Source organism: Callithrix jacchus, chromosome 12 (genome assembly GCF_049354715.1).
Source record: "Callithrix jacchus isolate 240 chromosome 12, calJac240_pri, whole genome shotgun sequence".
Classification (NCBI taxonomy): Eukaryota; Metazoa; Chordata; class Mammalia; order Primates; family Cebidae; genus Callithrix; species Callithrix jacchus.
The window spans coordinates 84364208-84382035 of NC_133513.1; the positions used below are offsets into that span (position 1 = coordinate 84364208).

The 17828-nt window shown below is 43.9% G+C and overlaps 1 long non-coding RNA gene across 1 annotated transcript in view; it reads right to left on the bottom strand.

The window, feature by feature from the left end:
• The window catches only part of LOC144578707 (uncharacterized), a 58576-nt gene that overhangs the window by 24204 nt on the left and 16544 nt on the right, over nucleotides 1-17828 (bottom strand). Inside the window, exon 3 of the long non-coding RNA XR_013525002.1 lies at nucleotides 4684-4810. This is a non-coding gene — a long non-coding RNA (uncharacterized LOC144578707). The remainder of the gene's footprint in view (nucleotides 1-4683; nucleotides 4811-17828) is intronic.

Genomic DNA, 17828 nt, shown 5'->3' on the forward strand with positions numbered 1-17828 from the left:
AATTACTTTGGGCAGTATAGCCATTTTTACGATATTAATTCTTCCTAACCATGAACATGGAATGTTTCTCCATCTGTTTGTGTCCTCTCTGATTTCGTTGAGCAGTGGCTTGTAGTTCTCCTTGAAGAGGTCTCTTACGTTCCTTGTGAGTTGTATTCCAAGGTATTTTATTCTTTTTGTAGCAATTGTGAAAGGCAGTTCGTTCTTGATTTGGCTTTCTTTAAGTCTGTTATTGGTGTAGACGAATGCTTGTGATTTTTGCACATTGATTTTATATCCTGAGACTTTGCTGAAGTTGCTTATCAGTTTCAGGAGTTTTTGGGCTGAGGCGATGGGGTCTTCTAGGTGTACTATCATGTCATCTGCAAATAGAGGCAATTTGGCTTCCACCTTTCCTATTTGAATACCCTTTATTTCTTTTTCTTGCCTGATTGCTGTGGCTAGAACTTCCAGTACTATATTGAATAGGAGTGGTGAGAGAGGGCACCCTTGTCTAGTGCCGGATTTCAAAGGGAATGCTTCCAGTTTTTGCCCATTCAGTATGATATTGGCTGTTGGTTTGTCATAAATAGATTTTATTACTTTGAGATACGTTCCATCGATACCGAGTTTATTGAGGGTTTTTAGCATAAAGGGCTGTTGTATTTTGTCAAATGCCTTCTCTGCGTCAATTGAGATAATCATGTGGTTTTTGGTTTTGGTTCTGTTTATGTGGTGAATTACATTGATAGACTTGCGTATGTTGAACCAGCCTTGCATCCCCAGGATGAATCCTACTTGATCGTGATGAATAAGTTTTTTGATTTGCTGTTGCAATCGGCTTGCCTATATTTTATTGAAGATTTTTGCATCTATGTTCATCATGGATATTGGCCGGAAGTTTTCTTTTCTTGTTGGGTCTCTGCCGGGTTTTGGTATCAGGATGATGTTGGTCTCATAAAATGATTTGGGAAGAATTCCCTTTTTTTGGATTATTTGGAATAGTTTTAGAAGGAATGGTACCAGCTCCTCTTTGTGTGTCTGGTAGCATTCGGCTGTGAACCCGTTTGGACCTGGGCTTTTTTTGTGTGGTAGGCTCTTAATTGCTGCCTCGACCTCTGACCTTGTTATTGGTCTATTCATAGTTTCAGCTTCCTCCAGGTTTAGGCTTGGGAGGACACGGGAGTCCAGGAATTTATCCATTTCTTCCAGGTTTACTAGTTTATGTGCATAGAGTTGTTTGTAATATTCTCTGATGACGGTTTGAATTTCTGTGGAGTCTGTGGTGATTTCCCCTTTATCATTTTTTATTGCATCTATTTGGTTATTCTCTCTTTTATTTTTAATCAATCTGGCTAGTGGTCTGTCTATTTTGTTGATCTTTTCAAAAAACCAGCTCTTGGATTTATTGATTTTTTGAAGGGTTTTTCGTGTCTCAATCTCCTTCAGTTCAGCTCTGATCTTAGTTATTTTTTGTCTTCTGCTGGGTTTTGAGTTTTTTTGATCTTGCTCCTCTAGCTCTTTCAATTTTGACGATAGGGTGTCAATTTTGGATCTCTCCATTCTCCTCATATGGGCACTTATTGCTATATACTTTCCTCTAGAGACTGCTTTAAATGTGTCCCAGAGATTCTGGCATGTTGTGTCTTCATTCTCATTGGTTTCGAAGAACTTCTTTATTTCTGCCTTCATTTCATTGTTTACCCAGTCAACATTCAAGAGCCAGTTGTTCAGTTTCCATGAAGCTGTGCGGTTCTGGGTTGGCTTCTGAATTCTGAGTTCTAGCTTGATTGCACTATGGTCTGAGAGGCTGTTTGTTATGATTTCAGTTGTTTTGCATTTGCTGAGCAGTGCTTTACTTCCAATTATGTGGTCAGTTTTAGAGTAGGTGTTATGTGGTACTGAGAAGAATGTATATTCTGTGGATTTGGGGTGGAGAGTTCTGTAAATGTCTATCAGGTTTGCTTGCTCCAGGTCTGAGTTCAAGCCCTGGATATCCTTGTTGATTTTCTGTCTGCTTGATCTGTCTAATATTGACAGTGGAGTGTTAAAGTCTCCCACTATTATTGTGTGGGAGTCTAAGTCTCTTTGTAAGTCATTAAGAACTTGCCTTATGTATCTGGGTGCTCCTGTATTGGGTCCATATATGTTTAGGATCGTTAGCTCTTCTTGTTGTATCGATCCTTTTACCATTATGTAATGGCCTTCTTTGTCTCTTTTGATCTTTGTTGTTTTAAAGTCTATTTTATCAGAGATGAGAATTGCAACTCCTGCTTTTTTTTGCTCTCCATTTGCTTGGTAAATCTTCCTCCATCCCTTTATTTTGAGTCTTTGTGTATCCATGCATGTGAGATGGGTTTCCTGGATACAGCACACTGATGGGTTTTGGCTTTTTATCCAATTTGCCAGTCTGTGTCTTTTGATTGGTGCATTTAGTCCATTTACATTTAGGGTTAATATTGTTATGTGTGAATTTGATACTGCCATTTTGATGCTAAGTGGCTGTTTTGCCCATTAGTTGTTGTAGATTCTTCATTATGTTGATGGTCTTTAGCATTCAGTGTGATTTTGGAATGGCTGGTACTGGTTGTTCCTTTCTATGTGTAGTGCCTCTTTCAGGAGCTCTTGTAAAGCAGGCCTGGTGGTGACAAAATCTCTGAGTACTTGCTTGTTCGCAAAGGATTTTATTTTTCCTTCACTTCTGAAGCTCAGTTTGGCTGGATATGAAATTCTGGGTTGAAAGTTCTTTTCTTTAAGAATGTTGAATATTGGCCTCCACTCTCTTCTGGCTTGTAGTGTTTCTGCCGAGAGATCTGCTGTGAGTCTGATGGGCTTCCCTTTGTGGGTGACCCGACCTTTCTCTCTGGCTGCCCTTAGTATTTTCTCCTTCATTTCAACCTCGTTGAATCTGACGATTATGTGCCTTGGGGTTGCTCTTCTTGCGGAATATCTTTGTGGTGTTCTCTGTATTTCCTGCATTTGAGTGTTGGCTTGTCTTGCTAGGTGGGGGAAATTTTCCTGGATGATGTCCTGAAGAGTATTTTCCAGCTTGGATTCATTCTCTTCGTTCCCTTCTGGTACACCTATCAAATGTAGGTTAGGTCTTTTCACATAGTCCCACATTTCTTGGAGACTTTGTTCATTCCTTTTTGCGCTTTTTTCTCTGATCTTGGTTTCTCGTTTTATTTCATTGAGTTGATCTTTGACTTCAGATATTCTTTCTTCTGCTTGGTCAATTCGGCTATTGAAACTTGTGCATGCTTCACGAAGTTCTCGTATTGTGTTTTTCAGCTCCTTTAGTTCATTCATATTCCTCTCTGAGTTATCCAATCTTGTCATCATTTCCTCAAATCTTTTTTCAAGGTTCTTAGTTTCTTTGTATTGATTTAGAACATGTTCTTTTAGCTCATGGAAGTTTCTCATTATCCATCTTCTGAAGTCTAATTCCGTCATTTCATCACAGTCATTCTCCGTCCAGCTTTGTTCCCTTGTTGGGGAGGAGTATTGGTCCTTTCTAGGAGGCGAGGTGTTCTGGTTTCGGGTGTTTTCCTCTTTTTGTGCTGGTTTCTTCCCATCTTTGTGGATTTATCCACTTGTCATCTGCGTAGTTGCTGACTTTTCGATTGGGTCTCTTAGTGGACACCCAGATTGTTGGTGATGAAGTATTTCTGTTACTTGGTTTTCCTTCTACCAGTCTAGCCCCTTCACTGTATGACTGCTGAGGTCCGCTCCAGGCCCTGCTTGTCTGGGGTACACCTATAGCAGCTGCAGAACAGTGAGGGATGCTACCAGTTTCTTTTTCTGCTATCTTTGTCCCAGGATGATGCCTGCCAAATGTCAGTCTTTTGGATATAGAGGGGTCAGGGAGCTGCTTGAGGAGACAGTCTGTACTTTATAGGAGCTCAATTGCTGAGCTGTGAGCTCTGTTGTTCATTCAGGGCTGTTAGGCTGCTATGTTTGATTCTGCTGCAACAGAGCTCATTAAAAAACCCTTTTTTTCTCAAATGCTCTGTCTTGGGGGGTTGGGGCTTTGTTTTTGGATGTCTGTTGAGGTGTCCTGCCCAGCTAGGAGGCAGTCTAATCACTATTTGACTGCCGAGGCTCCGCCCTGCTGTTGTGAGGCTCGCCCTGTTGCTGCAGGCTCTTGCTGTTCTGCTGCGTTTTCCACCACGGGCTACGCCCTGCAGTGGAGTCTCTCTGTTGTAGCGGGTTGCCTCGGCAATGGCAGGCTGCATCAGCAGTGGGCATGTATCTCAGTAGGGGCGGGTTGCCTCGGCAACTGCAGGCTGCGTCAGCAGTGGGCGTGTGTCTCAGTTGGGTCGGGTTGCCTCGGTAATGGTGGATGCCCCTCCCCCACGGAGCGCCTCAGGGACGGTCTCCACGGCGAGCGTTTGGAATCGCCGTTTTGTCTGTTCCACTGCACTATCCCACACGCTGTGTCCCTGCAATCCCCTGGGCTGGCCCACTGCCCAAGTCCCTTTCAGTCTCGAGTTCAGCCCTCTCAAGTCTCAGGTTGCCGTTTCAACAGGGCACCCAGACAAGCGCACCCTGTGGGGATCGCTGGGTAGGGCCGGCCGCCGCCACCCTGGCTGCCGGCTTCTCCAGGCAGAGCCTCTGCCTGGTGTCCCGCGTTTCCTTTATACTTGGGAATTTCCCCGTTCTGTGGGCAACAAAGATCAGTCTGAAAATGCAGCTTTGACTCACCTCTCCGCGGATTAACCGAGAGCTTAAATCCTGGGTTGTTGTCACAGCGCCATCTTGAGTTCCTCCGGCTTTTCCATTTTTTTAATTGCATGTCTCAAAATGGTGACCACAGCTCTAGAGAGTATATCTACATTTAAGGCAAAATGAGAGGTTAGAGGCGTACCAGTCATATCTGATTATTTTATACAGAAAGCAAAGGCTTCCCAAGAAGTCCTTTGGCAGACTTCTGCTTAGACTGCATTGGCCAAAACATTTATATGAACACCCCCAGCTATAAGGAAGGACATTGCCATCCTAAACAAGATCAGGGTAATTAGAAGAGGGTTGGGTATGTGGTGAGAGGGGAGGGGTGAAAGATAGCTAACTAAAACTGTCTATCACAACGAGAAAGACTCAAACCAGCATTAGGAGACCTCACTGAAGCTTGATATCCATGTAAACTTTTGGCCATCCCAGCTGCACATCAGGCTGAAGACTTGGGATCCCAGTCATGCCTCCCTCAGGGGGAGCATAAAACCAGGGCCAAAGGCAACAACAGCTTCTCTCAGTGATGACTATTTTATATGTTAATGGTTTCCTGTGAATGGTTTTGTGTCTGTACGAGTCCTGGTCTTCTGACCTACTCACAGTCACTTGAAATCTAAAGGTCTCTTTGCTCACTGATACCACTGCTAACTCCTTAGATTAGAAACTTAGAAGCTTTTCTTTGGACTGTGAGCCTCGAAGAAGTGATCCTTTTCTTAAAGGGTCACTTAGGCCCTTACTTAGGCCCTGGCTCCCTGCAAAGAAAGAAAAATAAAACCCAGGTACCCATCAAACAGAAAATGGTTGAAGAAACTATGGTATATCTTCACATCTTACGCCAGTTAAAATGGTGATCATTAAAAAGTCAGGAAACAGATGCTGGAGAAGATGTGGAGAAACAGGAACACTTTTACACTGTTGGTGGGAGTGTAAATTGGTTCAACCATTGTCGACAGTGTGGTGATTCCTCAAAGATCTAGAACTAGCAATACCATTTGACCCAGCAATTCCATTACTAGGTATATACCCAAAGGATTATAAATCATTCTACCATAAAGAAACATGCACACATATGTTTATTACAGCACTGTTCACAATAACAAAGATTTGAAACCAACCCAAATGCCCATCAATGATAGACTGGATAAAGCAAAGTGGCACATATACACCACAGAATACTATGCAGCTTTAAGAAATGATGAGTTCGTATACTTTGCAGGAACATGGATGATGCTGGAAACCATCATTCTCAGCAAACTAACACAAGAACAGAAAAACAAATACCACATATTCTCACTCATTAGTGGGAGTTGAACAATGAGAATAGATGGACACATGGAGGGGAACATCACACACTGGGGCAGTCAGGAGGTGGGGGGCTAGGGGAGGAATAGCATTAGAAGTAGTACCTAATGTAGATAACGGGTTAATTGGTGCAGCAAACCACCACGGCACATGTATACCTATGTAACAAACCTGCACATTCTGAACATGTACCCCAGAACCTGAAGTATAATTTTTTAAAAAAGAAACTATGGTATATCTTCACAATGAAATATGCCATATGGCAGTCAGACAGAATGATGCAGCTCTATATGCACAAAAAGCAAATAGCAAGGTGACACACAGAACACAATGTAATGTATGTCTAAGATAAGTTTTGTGGTGGTTGTAAAATACGTCCATAAATTCTTTCATACAACTCTTCCATCCATCTCCCCTTGAAAGCTGGTGATTCACTTGTAATGAATAGAATGAAGTAGTAGCAGCAGTATGCAACTTCAGAGACAAAGTCATGAGAGATACTGTGGCTTCCTCCTCATTCATTTTCTCTTAGATTGCCTACTCTGGGGAAGTTGGTTACCATGTTATAAGGACATTTCAGTAGCCAATGGAGAGATCCATGCAACAAGAATCTGAACCGAATCTGCCAACAGATATGAGTGAGCCATCTTGGAAGCAGATTCCACACATCCCCAGTCAAGCCTTCAGATGCCTGCAGCCAATGCCAACATCCAACCCTATAAGAGACCCTGAGTTAGAACCACTCAGCTAAGCTGCTCCTAAATTCCTGGTCCACAGAAACTACAAGATAATAAAATTTTGCTGTCTTGCTGTTAAACCATTATGTTTTGATGTAATTTGTTTGCAACAATGGATAACTAACACGACCTTATTATTTGCGTGTGTAATAATAAGACTCAAGTCCCTACTCTGCGTTAGTCACTGTTTTTAAAGTCTCAACATCAAATCCTCATAATAACCCTGTAAGATAGAGTCTAACATTATCCTTATTTTACAGAGGAGGAATCCAAGGCACAAGGAAGCAAAATAATTTGATCAAAAATGTATAGCTCTTTGAACCCAGGCAATCTTTGAATGATTACCTGTAAACTTGAATATTACATTACACTACACTACACATTCATTTGTATGTGTGTTGCAATGTATTGTGTGATGTGTGCATAAAAAGTATGTATGACCAGCCAGTTGCAGTGGCTCATGCATATAATCCCAGCACTTTGGGAGGTCAAGGCAGGCAGATCACTTGAGGTCAGGAGTTCAAGACCAGCCTGGACAACATGGTGAAACCCCATCTCTACTAAAAATTCAGAAATTAGCTGGGTGTGGTGGTGGGCACTTGTAAGCCCAGCTACTCAGGAGGCTAAGGTATGAGAATCACTTGAACCCAGGAGGTGGAGGTTGTAGTGAGCCAAGATTACGCCACTACCACTCCAGTTTGGGTGACAAAGTAAGACTTTGTCTCAAAAAAGAAAAAAGAAAGTATATATGACCATAGTTACTTCTAGAAAAGAAGGTAGAATTGAAGAGAGAATAAGAGAAAGGGGAATTTTAAATTTTCCTCTACTTACTTCTGTACTGTTTGAAGGTTTTTATAATAAAAATGCATTAATGTAATACTTACATAGTTAAAATTTTAGCTAAGCTGGCAAATAGCTGTATGCTATTCAAGAAATGAAGTGTTAGGGAAGGGATGATCACATATGACCAAATGTAAGTCATCAGCCATGGATTCGCTTTGGAGTGAATCAGATTGGCTGCTTCTGTGGATTTGCAGGGGGAAACCGGGTACTCTCAGACCCCCTTTTTCCTCCAATACCAGCAACGCAAGGCTCCCTCCTTTACCCACAGTCCATGAGGCAGGTAGAAGATGTACCCTCTCCTGACCCAAAGACTTCTCTCAAGTCATGCCCACAAGTCCTGCCATCTCCTCCACAGCAGCCAACATGCTTGTCAGGGTGTGAGACATGGTATCCCATCTGGAGCCCACAGGTAGAACAGTTGGCTAGTACACAGAGAATCTATTCTTGGTCTGGGCTTGAGCCTGATTCAGGAATAGACTCTCAGAGCAAAGTCCTCAGGATCTCTCCCCTCATGACTGGGAAGGATCATGCAGCTGGTGTGCTCCCTGGCACTGTCCTTGTAACTATGGGGAAGATATATTTAGCCTCCAGCCTGTGAGAGAGCTGTCATTAGACTCTCACTATGTGGCTGCCTCAGTAACTCCAGGGCACTGGTCACAGCCTAATCCTGTCTATTTTTACATTTTGAAGTTTGTAGACTAGTGATAAGAGTTATCTATCTGACGCAAGACAGGATCAGATGAGCCTACCCTGGTGACATATGGCCTTGAACTTCTAATATGTGATAAGTCACACCACTGCCCACTCTTGCCCAGGTGGCTTCAGTGTGGCTGGAAGCTCACCTAGCTTGTAGAAACAGGGCTGCTCTATGTCAATGCCAGACATCTTGTACGGTAAGCCCATGAAAGGGGCTTTTTCATAGCCCCTAAAGGAAAGAAGCCAGGGCTCAGACGAACTTTTGCCGCAGGAGGCACCATTTCTTGAACAACCACAGCAAACCTCGTTAATCAATCTCAGTACTCTTTTCCACTGAGCCATCGGAATTTTCCATGAGAGACCATCCCTGGAAGCCTCTACCAATCAATACTAGTTGCTCCTTACGATGAAATGATGAGCTCACATTGGGCTGGAGGGACTGCAAAAGTCATTAATGAAGACTTTACTGGGAAAAAGGACAAAGTGGTGCCAAGTTTAGAAGGTGGTGAGATGGAAAGAGCACCTGTGTGCCTCACAATGGCAGGAAGGAATCGGTGAGGGCTAAATGCTGTGTCTTGTACTTTAGGTGAGATATCAAGTACAAGACAAAGTTAGAAGGACAGCTTCTCTTATCATGTGACCCTACGTAAATCCCTTCACTACTCTGTTCCTCAAATGTCCTAACTGTAAAATGAGTGACCACTTTTAGCTTTGACACCATACAATTCACGCTATTTACTATAGCATGGAATTCAGTGACTTCTGACTGCAGCATCCCACAGTTTCCTTTTCAGGGTCATATGGAAGAGAATGTTAGTAGCTTCCCAATATCCTTTCCTCCTTCATTTGTAAAATAACTCCAGCTTTTAGCTGAACAATTGTAATTCAGTAAAAGACTAAATTTCCCGGGTTTCCAACAATGTAACTGTTCTATCCAATGAGATATCAGAGGAAACCTCAGGTCGGGCACGGTAGCTCACACCTGTAATCCCAGCACTCTGGGAGGCCGAGGTAGGGAGATTATCTGAGGTCAGAAGTTCAAGATCAGCCTGGCCAACATGACGAAACCCCATCTCTACTAAAAATACAAAAATCAGCTGGGCATGGTGGCAGCCACCTGTAATCCCAACTACTCAAGACTCTGAGACAGCAGAATTACTTGAACCCGGGAGGCAGAGGTTGCAGTGAGCCAAGATTGTGCCATTGCACTCCAGCCTGGGTGACAGAGCAAGATTTCAAAAGAAAGAAGGAAAGAAGGAAAGGGAGGAAGGAAAGAAGGAAGGAAGGAAGGAAGGAAGGAAGGAAGGAAGGAAGGAAGGAAGGAAGGAAGGAGGAAGGGAAGGGAAAAAAGGAAGGAAGGAAGGAGAGAGAGAGAGAAGAGAGAATGAAAGAAAAGTCTCCTTAAAAGGAAAGAGGCTGATGTGATAAATAATATGATCTCTGTCTTTGAGTGCTTAGCCTCTAGTTTGAGAGAGAAAAATAAAACAACACTAGAACAACTAATAAGTATAAAACAAAGATGTGAGTGCCTTTGTCTTTCATCAGTTGCTCCACATGTTTCACTCAGTCTTATGGGAGAAAGACAGCAATTGGAAAACATTAATGTATTCATTCAATAAACATTGAGTACTCATTATATCCCAGATTCTGCTGAACTCATCAAATATAACATTTGACCTCAAGATTTACTCCCAACCCAAAAAAACACATAGTGTTAGCCTAAAATTTAAAAATTATATTTAGGCTGGGCACAGTAGCTCACATCTGTAATCCCAGCACTTTGGGCGGCTGAGGCAAGAGGATCGTTTGAGCCCAGAAGTTTGAGACTAGCCTGGGCAATATAGTGAGAGCTCATCTCTATAAAAAATTCAGAAATTAGCCAAGTGTGGTGGCATGAATGTGTAGTCCCAGCTACTTGGGAGGCTAAAGGAGGAGGATTTCTTGAGCCCAGGAGGCAGAGGTTGCAGTTAGCTAAGATCGTGCCACTGCACTCTAGCCTTGGCGACAGAGCCAGACCCTATCTCAAAAATAAATAAGTAAAAATCATATTTAACATTAAAATATAGATTTTCAGCTTCTGTTGGATAATGGAAGAGTTGATAACATGGAATACCTCTTCACAATTGGCAGCAGCTGAATAACAATACCTCCTTTCAGGAGAGTTGCTACCACTCCTCATTTTTCTCTCTCTTTTCTTTCTTTTTTGAAATGGAGTCTCACTCTGTCATCCAGGCTGGAGTGCAGTGGTGTCATCTCTGCTCACTGCATCTCTGCCTCCCCGATTCAATGGTTTCTCCTTCCTCAGCCTCCCAAGTAGCTGGGACTACAGGCACATGCCACCATGCCCAGCTAATTTTTATATTTGTAGTAGAGACAGGGTTTCACCATGTTGGGGGCTGGTCTCAAACTCCTGACCTCAGGTGATCCAACCACCTCAGTCTCCCAGAGTTCTGAGATTACAGGAGTGAGCTACCACTCCTGGCCCACTCCTCATTTTTCTTATACCAAACTGATATATCCATTCTGTCATTTCCTGCCTGGCTCTGAAAGACATTGGGGGTGTGAGCCCTGCCCCAGATCCTAGAACCTAAAGGGAATCATTTGTTCCCCTCATCATCAGAAACAAGCATTTATTGAGCACTTACATATCAGAAGACTAATCTGAAATGTGGGAGGCTCTATTTTGAGCCCCTGTGTTGGCATCTGGGGATGAGGGAGAAAAAAAAGAGGGGAGAAGAGATGAAAAGGAGCAGTTCAGAAAACAATAAAATCTTATTGCAGCCTTTAAAAAGGGGAGGGGTAACATTCTTCCCACTTTTTCTATTTGGGTGTCTGGGTCACAGATGCGATGGTGGATCTCTAGCAGCCATTTTGGACATGAGGGTAAGGGCTACACCCTGGAAATAATGGACCAGAGATGTGTAAGGAGTCTGATCTTAATGTCTTCATGGAACTGCCACAACTAGTGTTATGTGATGGAACAAAACCTTGAGGGTAAAAATTATTGTTTTGTGTTTCCTGCCTCACGAAGACAACCCTAATTCTACTGATTAAAAAGTTTATGTCCAAATCCAAGACCAGTCTGTGGGATCTTCCTGGGAGCCTCTAATATTCTACAGGACCACGATTGAGACGCACCCCATTGGGTAATCCCAAACACTTTTGTACTTCCCCTGTTGCCTCCTGGTGGTCACAGAGATCACTCTGACTGCTCCTAAGGGTCATCTAAACACTGACTTGGGAATCTGATCATACCTAGTGGTATGTGTCAATAAGGATGCATTGGGTGGCTCATCATAGAAAGCTCAAGTCAACTATTTTAAACAAGAAGGATATTTTGCTGTCTCATTTGATAAGAAGTCCAGAAGTAGAACAGTCCCAGAGCTAGTTAATTCAGTGGTCCAGTGACACCATCATGGACTCAGGTTCTTGATATCATGACACTTGGCAAACCACAGTGTGCTGGCATTTGTCTTCACTGTGACACTTTTGGTTGCAAGAACTCCAAGCACCTTGTGCTCATCCAGCAAACTCTAAAACCATGGAGACTAAGATTGTGTCGTCCTTACTGTCATTGCTCTTTAAGACGGAGTACAACTTTCCCCAAAGCCCCACAGCCTTTATGTTTCATTGGTTAGAATTCAACCATATGCTTATACCAAACCAGTCAATGGCAAAGAGAATAAAATTATTATAATTGGCTCAAACTAATCAAGATTTATTCTCTGGGGACAGAGAGGTCTAAGGTCTTCCATCAAACCATGGATGCCCAAAACCAATCAAGATTGGGGTTCTGCTGGGAAGGTATAAGGAGCAAGAAATGGCTATTGAATATGCAATGAACAGTTCCACCAAGCCATGTGGCTTTGGGTCATTCATTTTCCCTCTCTATGCCTCAATTTCCTAATCTATAAAATGGGAAGAATATACTAGAAACTCTCTAGGACCCTCTAAATTACCTTCCAAATTGATTATGAGTATCCACTTCTAGTGGCACAAGATGTTCCCTCACTGACTGACATTTAGTGATCACAGCAGCATCAATAATGGCCTAAGACCTAGAAGTGGAGGTGGTAAGGTTATGGTGTCCTTGGTGGCTATAGCCTCCTCTTCCAGGGAGCCTTTTATAATATAAAGCCCCACCTTGGTTTCTCTCCAGCCATTGTCCTTTCCAAGGGGATGCTGATGCCCATCACTGAACAGACTTCATTCATCCACTCAGTTATTCATTCATGTATTTGCCACTGACAGCCTCATATATTTCAAGCCCCATACTGAGCCTCCACTCTGCTCTACCATTAAGAAAGGATAGAGTGTGAAAGGATTTGGGGTAAGGAACAGGGAATGCATGGAAGAAGAGCTATAATATCCAGGACCCAGTTTTGCCTCTGCCAGCCTGTTAAATTCTAGTTAAGAACTCACTTCTCCCAAGATGCTTTCCAGGTTCCTCCAGCCCCATGCTTAACCTAGAATGTGCATGTCCCTGGTAGTCTGCAAGGAGAATGGGAAGCTGCAGGACAAACATGGTGCATCTTTCTGAAGCATCAGGATAATACAGAGATTAGGGGAGAGCATGATTTCAATAATGAAACTTGTCAATGGCTTCAAACATTAATTTAGATTGAATTTACCATAGACATATTAGAAAGCAAAGATGGTACAAAAAAATTTTTTTGAAAGAAATAAGAATCTAGGCCGGGTGCGGCGGCTCATGCCTGTAATCCCAGCACTTTGGGAGGTTGAGGTGGGTGGATCACGAGGTCAAGAGATTGAGACCATCCTTGCCAACATTGTGAAACCCCATCTCTACTAAAAATACAAAAATTAGCCAGGCGTGGTGGTGTGTGCCTGTAGTCCCAGCTACTTGGGAGGCTGAGGTGGGAGAATCACTTGAACCCGGGAAGCAGAGGTTGCAGTGAGCCAAGATCGTGCGCCACTGAACTCCAGCCTGGGTGACAGAGTGAGACTCCATCTCAAAAAAAAAAAAAAAAAAAAAAACAGCAAGCCTCAAACTATGACCCGCAGATCACCTAAAGAATGACAGACACTCATCTCCTCTGATCATGATGGGAACCATCAAAGGAGAGTCTGATAACCACTCACTTAAACCCCTGGCTCTGCCACTTACCACCTTGATAGCTCTGTGTCCGCAAGCAAATTATTTAACCTCCATATGCCTTTTTTTCTTCTGTTAAAGGAAACCTTATTGCTAAATGGGGCTATTAACCACACATTTACTTCATTGAATGCATATAAGGAGCAGAAGTGATACTGTCTGGAAAGGTTTAGCACGGAACCTCAATAAACAGTCATTTTTACTAAGTACTAAGTGCTTACGAGTAAAAAAAAAAAACTAGTGTGTATTAAGCACATACTACGTGCTAAGCACTGTGTTAGGCATTAGGGAAATAAAGTTACAGGGGACAGTGTCCTGCAATTAAGTGTCTACTTATTGCCAGGCACTGAGCCCATGTTTTCGTATACTTTTTTATTTAATCAAACACAAATAATGCAATCCCTGCCTTTCAGGTGCAAGGTGGTGTGCTGAGAGCACAGAATGCTCATTGCTTGGAAATCCACTTCATTGGATCGTCACGGCAATGACCATTATTTATGCTGCCCCAGGTGTCTTCTCTTAAAACTCATGTTCTTGGGCCGGGCACGGTGGCTCAAGCCTGTAATCCCAGCACTTTGGGAGGCCGAGGCGGGTGGATCACGAGGTCAACAGATCGAGACCATCCTGGTCAACATGGTGAAACCCTGTCTCTACTAAAAATACAAAAAACTAGCTGGGCATGGTGGTGCGTGCCTGTAATCTCAGCTACTCAGGAGGCTGAGGCAGGAGAATTGCCTGAACCCAGGAGGCGGAGGTTGCGGTGAGCCGAGATCACGCCATTGCACTCCAGCCCGGGTAACAAGAGCGAAATTCCGTCTCAAAAAAAAAAAAAAAAAAAACTCACGCTCTTTAGTTTGTGATCACATAGGCTGTGAATTCTTACTAGACGTGTGTTGGCTATAGCAGGTTAACAAAACAAAGGGGCTAGAGACAACACGAAACTGAGTCACCAAAACTCTACCGCCTCTAATTTATTTAGGCATCGTGTCCAGCCTCCTGAGACACAGTACAGGCAGTATTTTTGCACCTGAGCTCTGTAGTCAGATCACGTGCCACAGCTGGAATTCTGGCTGTGCCCCTTTCTGACTGAGTAATGTTGGGCAAGCCACCTGACCTCTCCAAATTTCATTTTTTCATTTGTAAAATAGGCGTAAAAATAGTTCCTTTCTCATAGGATTGAATGGTTGGTTCTTATCTGTTAAGCAGGACAAAAATAGTTCCAACCTCATATAATTGAGTGAGGTAACACACCTAAGCCCTTAGCCCATTGGCTGGGACACGAAAAGTGTAAACTAAGTGAAGCAGTGGTTGTTATAATTATTATTATTAGCTCCTTACTGCCCCACACAACCTTTTACCAGAGCTAGCATGCTGGCTCATTTTCCTACTTGGTATGAGTCATCTCCTGTCATCTCCCATGAGATAAATATGAGAAACCAGTGGGAGTCAGTGAAACAGAGAAGCAAATAAGTCCTCAGCCAGAATCATCCATCTTTAGGGATGATAACAGAACTACCCCTTACTGGGCAGGTACCATGCTGAACCCTTTATGCATCTCTTTGTAGTTAATCCTCAAATTACTCTGAGGAAGCCTCTCAGCCCACTGCTCCCTGTGTCTCACCATCCTTCCCCCAGAATCTAGAGGGGAAACATCTCCCCCCACACCAATACTCATGACACAGTTAACTAGCTAACATCCAACAGATGACATCATTTTATACAATCAATCCTTACCCACAAGTGGGTCCATGGTAATTTCTTTTCAGGGTGTTTTTATGTACATGTGTGTTTTCCATTTTCAGCCCAAATGAGCAAACTGTCCATTGGCTTATTAGGGTGCATGTCAGATGCATTTTTAGTGCTGTAACTCTTTAGAGACACAAAGTCATCCTCCTCCATGAATAGAAAAGCAGACCATTACATGTTGGCTGCAGAGGCCCTTCAGAATTGAGGAAGAATATCCTGGAGAAAGAGCTCATGTCAAGTTGCCTGTTAACTCATTGGTTAAATGGAAATGGTGATCACATGCTGTCCAAGAGAATTGACACCAGGCTTCTTAAGCTTTCTGGGTCTCAGCTCCCTTGTCTGCAAAATGAAGACATTGGACTCCATTATCTTCAGGTCGCTTCACTTATCCATAAATGAATAACTACTGTGTTCTAGCTACATGCATGCCAGGCACTGGTGACCAGTGACCACGATAGACAATACCCTGCTCTCATGGAGCTTGCTTTGTAGTCACAAAGACAGTAAGCAAAGAAATAACTTCAGAGAGTAAGGAGTAGCATGAAGAAAAGGTGATGAGAGTGCCTTGGGCAGGGCAGGAGGAGTCACTTTCAATGGGATGATTAGACAGGCCCCTAAGGAAGCAACAATGAGCCTAAGAATTCTGAGGGAAGAGGGCAGGGAAACAGTTATAAAAACTGTCAAGTTTTCATTAGGGAAACAATCTGGGTCTATGACAAAGGAGCCACTGAGCTGGCCCAATGAGGAAGTGCTGTTTTTCCATATGCTGTGATAACATAGACCCTCCAGGCCCTGGCAAGGGGCATGACCTGACTCCTCCTCTACAAACATTAACGAGTGCCGAATGCATGCAAGGCTCTGTGCCTCCCAGTCTAATCACAGCACAGAGCCAAGTGTCTGGAGGCAATGAGAGGAATGCATTCTGACCTTTCAGAGCTGCAATGACAATGATAAATGAAGGGGGATTTGGATGCTCGCCCTTGACTATAAGAGGAAACAGGCAGACTATGAACTGGGGCTTATGTTCTGAAGCTTAAGTTTCACCCGTTATGCAGTTTCTAGGATCACTTGTTCCCACAGAGCGAGGTAGGAATTTGGACTTAAGGACTGCCCTGGTGGACTTACAGACCACTCAGCTGTCAGCATAGATCTCTGAGATGAGAGCACATGAGTAACCTCAAAGCTTGCAACATCTTCGGCTGGGGGAGTGTGGGGGATAGGGAAGGAGGGGGAAGTGAGGAGGTGAGGGGGACAGGGGACAGAGCAAGGACTGGCCTGGTGGGCACAGGGGTGACTGAGGCAATATAAAAGGCTGTGCTGTAAGTCAAAACACTTGGGTCATGGTCCCAGCAGTACCAAGAGGAGTCAGGTAACCTCTCCAGCCATTACAATAGAACCAGATGAGCACCTGCTGGGGGCCAGGCATGGACCACTGAGCTCCTCCCTCACCGTATCTCATTAAACCCTCAGCACAACCCTGGGGAAAGTACTGTTATTACTCCAACAAACAGAGGGGGCTGCAAGAGATATCACACCTTGCTCAAGGTCACACAATGGCAGAGATGGAATTCTAACTTGGGTCAGGCCGATTTCAAGTTGCCTGTTAACTCATTGGTTAAATGGAAATGGTTATCACATGGGCTCTACATGTCTCATGCATTTGTTGGGAGATCAAATGAAATGAGAAGGTGCTTTGTCAACATTAATGAGCTGTTCCAGGGTCTGCTGGTGCCAGCATGGTTCCTAGCAGTGCTGCTGTCTGCGCAAGTTTCTGTCCCCACACCAACCACACACCTATTCCCTACTCTCCCTCTATCTCCTGAAATTCTAGTCCATGCTGCTCCCCTGGGGTGGTGGCACATCCCCCCATGGCCGCCCTTCCCTGGAGCAGCAGCAGCCCTGTCCCAGCCTTGCTAGGCAGTCTTGTCACTGGGCCAGCGGGACAGGGAGGGCATGTGGAAAATCTGAGGAGATGTTTTTCTTTCTTGGGAAGAATGCCAAACTGCAGCTTGCTGGAGTTCTGTAAATTATGCACCGAGAGAAGATTTAGTTTAGGAAGAAAAGGGGGAAGAATCCCTTACTTTTTGCTTAGTGAGCTGGGTTGGCCAAGCCAGAGCCAAACCCCACGTATTTGGACTGACTTGCTATGTTTACAAAACAGGTCCATGTTCCGGTAGATGACTGGGGAGGCAGCTAAACAGTTAGGATGGCTCTGCAGGCCTCTCTCTGGCCTACTTTTCATCCCCCTTCTCCAGCCCACATCTGTGGCTTAGTTTCTTGGGCCTGGAAGGCTGGAGTGGGTCAAGGGAAAGTGGGCCACCATGATGGGCCACCATGACCTCTTTTGCATGGTGGCTTTCTCACTCCCTATCCCTTCAACTCCATGAAGCCCACTGTCAGAACTGACCAGAGGACATCACCTCCATGAAGGCTTCCTAAGCCCTGAGGCTGAGTCAGGGCTCTTTCCCAAGGGCTTCCTCAGGGTCCACAAGGGCAGAGACCCCTCCAGTTTTGCTCACTGCAGTATCCCCAGGATGGCATATCAATGAATAAATAAATGACTACCATCTACGGCCTCCTATATCCCACCCTGGGGCTTTTCCCCAGTTCAGATCCAGAATTCCTTGGATATTCCTGGATGTTGTGTTTGTTTTGTATTGCACTGTTCCCATTTGTTT